General features: G+C 40.0%; 1 protein-coding gene across 3 annotated transcripts in view; it reads left to right on the top strand.

Annotated features, from left to right (window-relative positions):
- The window catches only part of LUZP2 (leucine zipper protein 2), a 488,403-nt gene that overhangs the window by 19,880 nt on the left and 455,648 nt on the right, over positions 1-12,875 (top strand). The window contains exon 1 of one of the 3 annotated variants that reach the window (XM_025200385.1): positions 7,747-7,809. The exons of 1 other annotated variant lie outside the window; for it this stretch is intronic. The gene's annotated coding sequence lies outside the window, so the exon portion shown is untranslated. Of the gene's footprint in view, positions 1-7,746; positions 7,810-12,222; positions 12,284-12,875 lie in introns of those variants that run through there. One more of the 3 variants, XM_025200386.1, reaches the window with a different exon arrangement.

Genomic DNA, 12,875 nt, shown 5'->3' with positions numbered 1-12,875 from the left:
CCCCGAAGCCCACCGCAGGCAAGAGAGCAGCAAGACATAGAGGACAAGAGCCACACTCCAGGCCTGAGAGCCATGAGTTACAGAGAAAAAAGGATTCCCACAGGGGAGGGGGAGTCCCTCCTGGTTAGTTAAGGGATCCTGAAAGTCGAGGGCCCCCCTGAAGTTACCAGTTTCCCTGAAGGAAACTTAATCCCTCAGGCATTGTGGTTTCCCCTTGGGATTAAGTTTATCTTTGAGGTTCTTGTGACATAAGTGGTGTGATGTTGTGCCTTATATTTTATGAATTCTCATGTTTGTAAATTAGTAGATGAGTAGAGTTCTAGGGCTCTGCTGGGACCCCCTTTTGCTATTAGTTCACCTGTTGTTTATTTGTATTTATTTGTGGTTTATTTATTGTTCTCCTATACTTATCTATAGTTTATCTGTTAGCTATTTATTTTGGGGGTTTATCTGTTTTAGATCAGAGATTTACCTGGATCTGGAGCACTGGTATAAGGTTTTATAGCATTGTTTATGGGATTTGTTTAGATGTGTGTGTGTGTGTGTGTGCATATATAATATACGCACGCACACACACACACACACACACACACACACACATGCTTATATCCATGTTTCTTTTCCTTGGGATAAAATAATGTAAATTAATTTGTATATAGTTCAGTCCCCTGACTGGCCTGGCTTGGTTCTATAGGGACGGAGGGAAACTAGGTGGTCTGCAGTTCCCCCACAGCACACCTGCCAGCTAACAATTCCCTTCAATTGGTGAAGGGGAGTATATACCCAAGTATACCTGGGCTACAACTGGGAGTGATGTAGCTACATCTGCAGTGCTTTTGGCAGCATAAGTAGCACTTTGCCTGCAAACTAACTAGTACACCTTCTGCACCTTAAGCATGTGGCTACACTGTTTCTAGTGTAGGAAGCATCCACTTAGAGCACCCAGAAGGTAAAGAAGAAAAAGGATTTTATTTGTATTTCAGAAGTAACTAGCTGCCCAATTTGAAGGCCTGATTCCATTCACAGATAGCTAAAAAAGACAATCCAGTTCTAAAAAAGATTAGAATTTTAATATATGGTGATAAACTATGAACTGGTATAACAAACACACTGGGTGGGGACATGATGGGAGAAAAACAAGTTTGTGCTGAAACCATTATGTAATTATGCTAATGTAATATACAGTGTCTCGGGCTTGTAGTAGGATTTTCTTTTCTGTGGGGAAGGGTGGAGGGGAGGGTGACCTACAGCATTCTGTTGTGGTTTCACAATATGTAGTGGCTGCAGCTGCATATTTTTATTATTGCTTTCTCTTAGACTATACCATTGCTACTACTACAATTCGCCATGTGAATGCTACTATTTCCACAGATTCAAATTCCAGATACAATTGTGTGGCAACTATTAGATATAGACAGTATTAATGGTAACTACTGTAAATTACTTGCATTCAATTTAGAAGATAGTTTATACTTTAGACATTTAGTTTCCTTAAGACTAAAAGACATAGTGTCTGACCTCTCCAAAAGGCATGCATTAGAAGGGGCTATATTGTTTTGTATATTCTTCATGCAGCTAAGTAACCAAGTGCATGAAAAGATTCAGTCCATCCAGGAACAGCACAGACCAACTGCAGATGATTCCTCTGCCTGATAAAGGGTATTTATACTCAAAAGCTTGCAAATAAGAATTTTTCCAACTATTTGAGTTCGTCTAATAAAAGATATCAGGTTTACTCAAAGAACCTTGTCTGCCTATGTCCTTAGACCAACACAGCTATAACCTATACCCCTTAAAAGATAGGGGCATTGAGGCTATCAAGTAATTATCTAAGATATCTACAAGTATAATTATGACCTGATCTGATAGAGCATGGTGAATCATTGGTTCCTTAGTGCACTATTTTGTGTGAAATGTTTGCTAGTGCTTTATGGTAATTTGAAACCACAAGTACTCAAAGTGCCTGAAACATACAGGTGGGAAACTGATAAAAATGCCATCCAAATATTGACAGACAAGGTTCTTTGGGTGAATCTGATGTCTTTTATTAGACCAACTTAAATAGTTGGAAAATTTTTTAGCAAGTTTTCAGGTTTAAAAACCCTTCTTCAGGCGGAGGAACTCTCTGTAGTTGGTGGGTGGTCTTCCTGGATGAAATGAATAGTAAAGAAGCCAGAGGCTGGGCTGGTATGAATGCAAGACAGGCAGTCAGTGAAGATGTAAATTGAAGAGTCAGTGGGTGAGGGGGTGAAGGGGGATGTAGCAGGTAAATAGTGGAGAGGTACCTAGGGAGTCAGATGTCAGGCAGATATGTCATAAACCAGCTGTGTTGGTCAAAGGACAGAGGCAGACAAAGTTCTTTGGGTGAATCTGATATCTTTTATTAGATCAACTTAAATAGTTGGTCGAAAAAAATTAAGCAAGCTTTCAGGTTTAAAAACCCTTCGTCAGGCTGAGGAATTATCAGCAGTTGGTGTGTGCTCTTCCTGGATGGAATGAAAAGTAAAGAAGCCCTTTACTTTTTTACTTCTTTACTTTTCATTCCAGGATTCATTTCATTTTGTATCCAGGATGTTGATGAATTGAAGTGCATAGGTTCATCTCTGAGAAATGTTTTGTAAATTTCCTTTCAGGATTAGAATTAAGAGATTGGAGAGAGAGTGGCTTTCTTGTGAGAAATGTGCCCCCACAGGTAATTGGATGTTCTTGTCTTTGATAGATTTCCGGTGTGAGTTCATTTTGGTACACAGTTGTTGTTTGGTCTCTCCTATGTATTTTCCATCAGGCCATTTAGTGCACTGGATGAGATATATTACATTTCTGGAGGTGCAGCTGTAAGATGCAGGGATACTGATGGCTCTGTGGGGTGTAGTAATTGTGGGTGTACTGGAAATGTGTTGGCAGGTTTTGCATTTCTTGTCATGGCGTGGTCTGGATCCATTCGGCATGCTCTGGGCCTAAGGAAGCTTGCTTCTGGTGATGAGGTTAGCAAGGATCGGTGCTTGTTTGAAGTCTAGGATGGGTGGTTCTGGGAAGATCTCTTTAAGAATAGGGTCTCTTTCTAGTATGGGTTGCAATTGTTTGAGGATTTTCAGTATGGGTTCGAGGGAGGGGTGATCTGTCATAACCAATGATGTGTGATTCGTGAGGGGGTTTCTTCAGTACTGCAAAAATTCTTCATGTGGTATCCGGTGGCTCTTTCAAACGTGTGATCTAGACTTCTTTAGCCTGATGAAGGGTTTTTAAACCTGAAACCTTGCTAAAAAAAAATTTCAAGCTATTTAAGTTGGTCTAATAAAAGATATCAGATTCACCCAAAGAACCTTGTCTGTCAATATTTGGATGGCATTTTTATCATTTTTCCACCTGTATGTTACAGGCAGTTTTAGTAGCGCTAGATGAGATAAAATAAAACGTATTGGTTAGTTCAGCCTACTCCATTTATATTTCTGCTCCTGTCTCCAAAAGGCAGACAAGGGTCTTTGGGTGAATCTGATATCTTTTATTAGACCAAATTAAATAGTTGGAAATATTTTTCTTAGCAAGCTTTCGGGTTTAAAAACCTTGTCAGACTAAACCCACAATTTTTAAATCTAAAAACTTGCTAAGAGAAAAATTTCCAACTATTTAAGTTGGGTTAATAAAAGATATCAGATTCACCCAAAGAACCTTGTATGCCTGTGTCCTTAGACTAACACGGCTACAACCTACATCCAAATATTGACTTTTTCTTCCAAAATCAAAGTATTATGTTCTTTTATTTGAATTTCAGAAGTTTTTAATGATCTCTGTTTACTGCCAATGCTAAGCAATTAAAATACCATATTTTCTTGAATACAGTATATTCTGTTTCCCCCTCAAAACCCAGCAGCTGGAAACTGGACTGTGCATTATATGTGAAAAATACGTCAAACACAGTTTGTAGATTTTAATTTTACTTTTGCTCCAGAAAGAACTACACGGAACAAAGTAATGAACAGGCTCAGCTCCCTAGATGCTGCTACTCAGTTGCTTATTAGAAGGAAAGATCTTTTTTCCTTCATTTTGCCTTTCAAAAAATCAATATTCAAGATGCATTGTATACAAGAAAATGTGGGCAATAGGTATTTTTCCTTTAATCTCTATAGCAAACATGATACATGGAATATGTGATCCTTCAATGACAAGTAATAATTATATGACCTATATCAAAATTCCAGTTCCACCTGGAATGTGTGTGTGTGTGTGTGTGTGTGTGTGTGTATGTATGTATGTATGCATGTGTATACACACACACACATAATATATATATATATTAGACCATGGCTTTTATTTAGGATGGATGATTAAGGAATTCTGCATCTGAACACCCAAACTTAAACTCAAGTAATAGCACTCAGATCTATCTTTAATTAGTAATGATCTATAATAAAAGAATGGGCTTTATGGTTTGAGCAAATCAAAGTCAGAGTCTAAGGAGGGGCTGAGAAATTGGTTCCACTTGAACATTCTTACTGGCATTATACCTACTTTTGCGGATTTTTGGCTAGTGTCAATCTCTAAGCCAGGCTCACAGTTTAACAAATATTAAGGAGGCAGCAAGAGATGTCTAGGATTCTATCTTTTACTGATGGCGAGAAATAAATTCATTATAATAAATGGCACATCTCATGTAGAAATGACTGGATGCCATCTGCCATTCATCAGATCCTAAAACTGTAGCATGCTCTTTTAACTGGAGCTGATAAGCCATATTATCCATTTTTTCTTTGTAAATGAGCATACTTTCACCCAGTGACTGGCAGGAACACTTGCTACTCTAAAAATCAATGCATTGTATGCAGTATATTTAAAGTTAGGTGATATCTGTTAAGACCCAGGGGTACATATTGAAAGTACTGACAGCTCATAAGGAAAGGAAGTTCTTTCTTTTTTAAGAAAACACATTTTTAAAGTATACTACACTTTCCTTTTCATCCAAAGGTCATGCATCATTTTACCAACATTAAATAATTAAACACTGAAGGAGGAAGGAGGTAATAGCCAGCTGATTCTTAGAAAGAAGAAATTGCTTGTCACAGAAAAAAATATTAATCCTAATTTTTCTACTCAGACTGTGGGAACAAAGCATTCCAAAACAATTAGCTAAGAGGCATGAATTATTTCTACAGGAAAAAAAACCCTCCACTTTTTAACTGGTTAGAAGCATATAACACTAGTTTTTATTCTTATTGTATCAGTGGATTCCATTTGCTATACACACCATATACTGGTGTCACTCAAAGTACAGTTAACCTGTAATTTTCTTGGTCCTTGTGCTCAAAGTTTGGCCAAAGAAAGTTTTATAGCAGTTCAGGATTTTAAGGGTATAGAGTTTTTAGTCAGTCTCATCTCTGCAGGGCTCTCCAGCTTATTTCAGATTTGGAGGGACAGCACTGTATTTCAAAAGCTTATTGTTGACAGAGATTTACTAACAGTAGCAACCTCAGTGTCATAAGTAACTGAAAACTGTTATGTTGAAAATTAAGTCTATGCCCTTTATGCATAATGTGATTTCTTAGATTCAGACTGTATTTATTTTTACCCTGATGTACAAATCTCAAATGGCCTTTAAACATAGTTATGGCAAAAGGAAATACTTTTTTTTTGTATTTACCGTTAACTTCAGGGGAACTACACAGAATCAAACTGTACTGTTTTAACATCAACTAAGAACCGATTAGATAAGCATATTGTTTCCATTGCTAGAACTGCTATTCCTTTGCTGTTGTTTCTGCTTGGATCTTGCCATCCCTGAGGTATTTTTAGCAAAACACCTCTAAAATAAAGAGCTGGGTGTCAGCAGTAGTTGTCAACCACCAGAGAACCAGTAATATTTTTGATCAAAACCCCCAGTCCTTCCCTTTCTCCTTCTTTGCTACAAAACTGTTAAACAAGGGACCTGTTTTACAGATAAAGGACCTTATGCAATTCTGCTTTAGTAATGTTTTAAAATGTTACAGTGTGCCTGCAGGGTTTAGACCTTTTAGTGTAGTAAGTCTGTGACAGGTCTATGCCCCAGGAACCTAGATGGAGCCCCCTGGCAACTGCACAGCTCCTGCTGTACTTGGAATCTCTGGTCTCCTTTCTGTTTTCTCATCTGTCACGTCTGGAATTGAATCACTTGGAAACTGGAAGGCTGCCCAGGACCCCCAAACATCTGCTGGTCCAACAGTGCACTAGCAACACCAGACCTTATGGGTCCATTTTGTGGCCTCTGACCTTCCCTCTAACCATTCACATACCTTGCAGGACTGATATTGGTGTTGCCACTGAATGTCCAATCAGGCCCTGGGCCCCAATCAGTCCACTAGCTCGGTTCAATGGGCACTCGGCCCCGGTCCAATAGCTTGGTTGGGTGGGCCCTCATCCCCAGTCCAGTATCTCAATGGACAGGCACTCCACCCCAGTTCCCTTTCTCCATGTGGCAGGCACTTGGCCCCAGTCCAAACCGAGCCACTTTTCAGTTCCCATGTCTTTAAGAGCCTCAACTGGCCTTCAACCCCTGTGTTCAATACAGGGCTCTTTCTTGACTCAATCTTTAAGAACCTTTGGTAGTCCATTGGCCTCAGATCAAGGTGCAACCCCCTCCAGGCCCTTAAGGGTTTCAGCTGACCCATCAGCCCCCATCCAGGAGATGGCTCCCCTTAAGCCCCTGGTGGGCCTTTGGCACCAGTCGACCCTTCTAGGTTTCTGGCTTCCCCATCGCTGGCCCCAGATACATTCTCTGTCAGTTCCAAAACAGGTGCCCACAGGTTCCAGATGTGCCATAGGGTCCCCAAACTGTCATGTGCTCACAGGCACTCAGAACAGGACTTCTCCACCCCTTCTGTTCCAAACTCAGTTCTCCAGAATTAACTACAAACAAAAGGACAATCAACTCCCCCAGCTATAACAGAAAATATCAGTCTTCTAGCAGCATAAAACCAAGCTACTCACAAGCCCCAGCTCCTTACTTAAGCATTCTCCTGACCAGCCATTTTCACTCAGCACCAGTCCCCTCCCTGCAGGGGGCCCTCCCGCATAACCAGCCACCTTGCTACTCTCAGCCTGCTTATATCTCCATGAAGCCCTGTCCCTGGGGGTCAGCTATTTTACCTGTACTCTCTGCAAGTGCTTTCCAATCAAGGTTGCCCAAGGAATTGGGCATGTAGGTGACTTAAACAAAAAAGTTATAGTTTAAAAATGGTTGTAGGAGTGGTTTTGGTGACTGACTGGTGTCTATGTATATTAGGGGTGGGCAAAATGGTGGATCCAGCCAGTGGCCTGACTCCATTTCCCAGCACCCCCTGCCCATGTGGGTGGGACCAGTTTCCAAGGAGACCCCAGCAGCAGCTGTGCTTTGTTAGCATGAGGCTGCAATTTCCATGGAGACCAGCCCCAGCAGCACTGCCAGGCCATGTGGCAGGGCATGGAGTAGCTCTAGAGCTGGGCTTTGATCTTGCAGCAATAACTGTGTGGTCCAAAGCCAGGACAGAGTTGCAATTTGCAGCCTACATGTTCCAGGAAGGAATTTGCAGGCAGCGGATCGCGGCTCTGCCCTGGCTTCTTGCAGTGGTGACTGTGTACTTACATAATTTTTTAATAATGTAACACTGTTTCCAATAGGCTGGCAGTTTGGCCCTGCTTGAGCAGCAGCTTCTGTCTTCTCCACTCTTGAGTCCAGTCCCATGAGCTATCCCTGTGTCCTCAACACTGCAACAAGTGCCTTGCCACACTGGCTGCTTTACCCTGCTGCCTGCCACCTCTGGGTGTGCCAGTCTTCTGCTGCTCAGCCTCTTCAGTCTCCTGGTAAGCAGTTCCTAGCCTCTGGGGTTCCCTGTATCTGCTTACTACCCTGTAAGTAACAGGGCATTCTTGAGCCCCTGTTACACTATCTTTTTAAAAAACAAGTGTTAAAGAACTTGAAATAATAATAAAAGGATTACTAGACAGTTCCTCTATTGCCCCATCCATAGAACTTCTCGAATGTTACAAAGGAATATGCTTCTTTTAGAGAAGGAGAAAATTAAGCCAAAAAAGATTAAGTGACTTGCTCAAGATGATCTAGTCGGGCAATGAGTCAGGAATCTGTTATCCCAGGAACCCAAGAATCTTGAGCCCTAGTTGAGTGCCTTTTTCTCTAAACCACACAAAACAATTAACTATAATGGTGCTTTATTCATTGATTTCTAGGAAAGCTGACTTCAGCAAAAAGGTTTTCACAAATGTTCACAACATTGGTCACAACATTTATGGGTTCTCTTTGTGCAAACATGTATTGCATCTGGTTTTAACAACTATGAACAAATTAAAGATAGTGAATTTTAGAGTTACAAGTATTCAGAAATGGATTTCAGATTCCCATATCCGAGCACTAATTCTGGGAATGCTTGCAATTACACCCATCCAATCATTTGTGTGGAAAAAAAGTATTACTATATAGTTTACCTGAATGCATGAGTACAACTCAGTTTAATGCAGAGAAAGAAGTCTTGGCCATCAATCCTTAGAATTAAAAATATAAAACTCATTGAAGAAATCCATTTAAATCCTACATGAAGGAACATAAACCTAGGCAATGGTTACTCAGTGGTAAATAATTTGAATGTGATATGAATAAAATCACAGATTATTAACAAAACAAAGGCAAGGTTATTAAAAAAGCATTGGAATTGCAATTGTGTCACAACCCACAATGGTCTGGGGGGCTCATGGGGTTTCATGAATGTTTTCTTGTGTTTTTCTTGTATTGATATGGCATGTGTAGTTTCATTGGAAAGTCAATGTTAGGCTGCATCCATTTGTTGCTGTTATGACTATATAAATCATATCATGCTGTTTGTATATTTCATTAGTTTGTGGACATGGTTTAACAAAGGAACTTAAAGATGTATATTTAAGAAGAATTACCACTCCCAGACACAGGCCCAACCCAATATTATTACATTGGGTTATATGGGTTATATGGGTTATAATATTATTATATTGGGTTAACCAATTATTATTGGTTGGGCACCCAAGGCATTGTCTGCCTGTAATAAGAAAATCAAGTTCACTAGAAAAGCCATCTAAGAAAAATGGTCTATCATGAGTCAACAGAGGGGAGACATGGGGGCAGGGGCAGTGAAAGGTCTAAGGTCCCAGCAGCCAGTGTTGGTGGAATCAGCAGGAAGACTGATTTCTGGTGATACGAGATGTCTCTCACAGGAGGGCTAGAGTGTGTCCAGATGAGGGTTAAGAAACTTATGGTCAGTTTTTCTTGTATAATTATTTTCTACAACTTAATAAAACCTTTTGTTACTTTGTCTCTGTACTTGTTGCCTGTGAAAAGAGTGATTTCTGGGTGACTGATAGTCTAATGTTATTTTGGATGAGTGATAGTCTTTCTTTTGTAACTGGGGCCTAAAATTTCTTTTACAACACAATGGGAAGAACTGGCATCACTAAGGTCCAGTAAAGAACTTTGAAGACGAGGCTTATGGGGATAAGGAGTTATCCTAGGACAACTTTGGTCTGTGCCTTGGAACAAGCAGTGCAACAGCGGGGAGAAAGTCAGGTTGCTGGAGGTACTCCAGAATGGGTTGGTAACAGTGGTATATCTGGGTAGGATCTGTGCCTGGTTATCATTTGCATGAATCACTGTTCTTCTCTGATTTATGTAAGAGAGTGACCATACTTTAGAGACAGAAGTCTCTTTTTGTTCACTCTTGTTCTGGTGGCTGAGACAGATGTAACAGCCAAAACTAGAGGGATTATTAAGCAATAATATGGCTTCTTCGGAGGCATTTGGTATTTTGCCTAAACAGGTAATATTAGTCAATATAAGCTTGTAAGTTTGTAAACTGCAAATGTAACTTGTCTGTCATAAGCTTAACCAAAATGATAAATTAACAGTTCATGGAACTGACTGGGCCCCATAGGCAAAGCTGTAGCTGTGAGATTAGCTAGCCTAACGGTTTTTTGCTCAGGGTTCAGCCTTAGCGATAAAAACTGGATCTAACTGCTTGGCACACCCAACACATTCCAGGAAAGCATATCCCAAGAAAGCATATTCAAATGAAGCCTACAAGGGGTTGGAACTTAGGCGGGGCAATGTCAATTTCAAACCAAAAGGTGCTGCATCATAATTTGCTTATTGGATAAACCTGAGTCTGGGTCGTAACCTTTTGTGATAATTTTAACACCTTTCAGTCCCATAGGGTAACAGCTATAGGACAACATTATGAGTGGCCCTGAGGCCATCAGATTAACATAAGACTAGGTATGAAAAGCACATGCATCGGGTAACTAGCAGGAAGGAGGGAACAGAACGGTCATTTCTGTTTCCCGCCTGGACCCTGGACTCCTGGTATGAGTGAGGATCAGATCCTGATCAAAGGATCTTCCTCGGTAATCCCTCTGACAGCGTCGAACAGGGATGCCTGACTTCGCTGGAATCACTTGGCGCGCACCTGGCATTGAGGGACAATCGATAAGTTGCCAACCCATGTCTGTCTATCTGTTGTTTTGAACAGTCCAGTGGCTAATACCCTCACAGTGCCCAGTTGGCCTGTGACAGATTGATCTATCTGTCTATCTGTTGTTATTGTCTGTTGTTATTATTTACTATTAGCTATTTAATACTGCATTATCTGCTTATCGCATTTATCTTTCTGTTAACTGTTGTGTGTGTGTAAGCTATAATAAATTTGCCTTTATTTCACTCCCAACTTTGCCGCCTCGATCTGAAACTGAATCAAACAGCCCAGTTGGCCTGTAATAAAATTGATACACTCACAGCGCCCAGCTGGCCTGTGACAGAAGATTAGAAAGGAGCAGATCCAGTTTTATAAAAGGATCTTTGGGCATAAGCAATGATGAATATTTGATCAGAGCAGGATATTTGTCTTGGAAGTTTTTTTTTTTTTTTCCCTTTGTGAAGAATTGCATAGGTACAAGGCAAGAGAAGCAAAATCTTTTCAATTCAAAGTAAAAGGTTTCCCCAAGGGCCTTTAGAACTACAGCAGGCAGCCACCTGTCTGTTCTGTCTGTTCCTTGAGACAAGTAGTAGGGCAGTGGGGACAAACCTGGGGTGCTGGCAGCACCCCAAAGATAGATTTGTGACAACAACCTACCTAGAAAGCTAGACACATACGAAGAAGTTTGAGAAAATTGCAAACATTTGAGAGAGAATGTGCTACAGAAGGATACTGAATATTTCCTGAACCCCAAAAAGATTCAACAAACAGGTACTTGATGAGATTGGAACTGAGCCTGAATTGATGCAAAAGGTGAAAATATAAAAACTGAAAAACCATTGATGCATTCTAATAACAGAAGGAAACAGCCACGAAAAGGATGTAATAGAAAGTATTGTGATAGAGAGAGGAAGCGGGATCAAGAAAAGAAAAGATGGTATAAAGATATAAAAGACTGGACTCTATTCTGTATAAATATAGTGACTCAGCTCATAACAGATAGAGCCAACTGGAGAGCATTGTCCATTGTGTGCCTAAGCCTCTTGACTAGGATTGCACTTGATGATGATGATGATGATTAAATTGGAAAAAAAAATCAGGCTGTTCTCATAGCATATCTACCACCTGTTAGGATTTTTTTCAGTTGAGCGTAACTTCTCTTGTGAATTATTCAGTTGGCAATATCTTTTAGTTAAGGTCACCTGATCAATTACAGAATAGAAAATGGCTACAGAGATTTGGCTACAGATTAATTTGGAATAGTGTCTGAAGTGCTAAATCCAGGGAAGCAGGTTAGTGGGCCATTTGTTGTTCCCTGCCGTATCTTAAGTGGATCATATTTTTCCTATTGTCTTCTTTTGGGAAAAGCACAGGCAGCTGAAGTGATCTTTTGACTATCTGCAATAATCCATCCAATTCAGAAGTGTTATAGGCCTACAGCATAGCCAAACTAAAAATGTAACCTGAATATTTGCATTCTCAGAATTTCTCCTCAGTTTCCATGCTGGCAAAAATTCCTGAGATTAGACCAGTAATGTAGCATCACTTCAGATTGGCTTGAGTAGAAGTTGTATATGTGGACTGGCTGCAGGCTTGTAGTCATTAAAGGCTTGATCTTGTACCTGTTGGAGTCAGTGGTGAAACTTCTATTGACTACTTAAAAGCAAGATCCGGGTCTTAGGGCCCAATCCAAACATTATTGAAGTCAGTGAGATTTATTTTCATTGACTGTCGTTGGATGAAGCTTGATAAAATATTTATTTTTAATAAAACCACATTGGAATGCTATTTTAAAGAAGATGAAACTGGAACAAAATCCACAACAGGTAAAGTTAAGGAAAAACTGCCACCAATTTAGAATCATAATGTGGTTAGAATCTGAAACTCCTGCTAAATTATTCTCAATTAAATTGAGAATTCAATCCCAGGTGTACAGGTTTGTAAGACTGACTCTAAATCTCTGATTTATATCGTTGTGTAGGTTTGTTACCCATATTGGGCTGTGAGAGTGGGTATTCATAGCACAAAATGTTTGTTTCCCTCTCTTTTTTGCCCCTATCCTATTTGTGATATTTGAGGAATTGCTGTAGTTAGATCAGATCTATCCAATTTTTTTCAGATGATTAATTCAGCATCTGAACACCCATCCCAAATTTTAGGGGGTAATTTACAGATTAAATAACACAGCAGAGACAAGTGCAGATTCTGTTTAGCTGTTTCCAATTGATTGGCAAGTATTTGAGTGGTTAAATGGCTCTGCTTCTTAATCGCTCTGTACTGTGCATTAGGGAATTTCATCACTATCTCCAACAAACTACTTTGGGAAGAGGAGCTGCTTATCATGTCTTGTTATGTATAGCAACTTTCAGAATAATCAATAATGAGATGCACTGTTAAAGCCATTTAGAGAACATTAAA

The sequence above is a fragment of the Alligator sinensis genome, unplaced genomic scaffold (genome assembly GCF_000455745.1).
Source record: "Alligator sinensis unplaced genomic scaffold, ASM45574v1 scaffold165_2, whole genome shotgun sequence".
Classification (NCBI taxonomy): Eukaryota; Metazoa; Chordata; order Crocodylia; family Alligatoridae; genus Alligator; species Alligator sinensis.
This window is presented reverse-complemented; position numbering and strand designations above follow the sequence as displayed.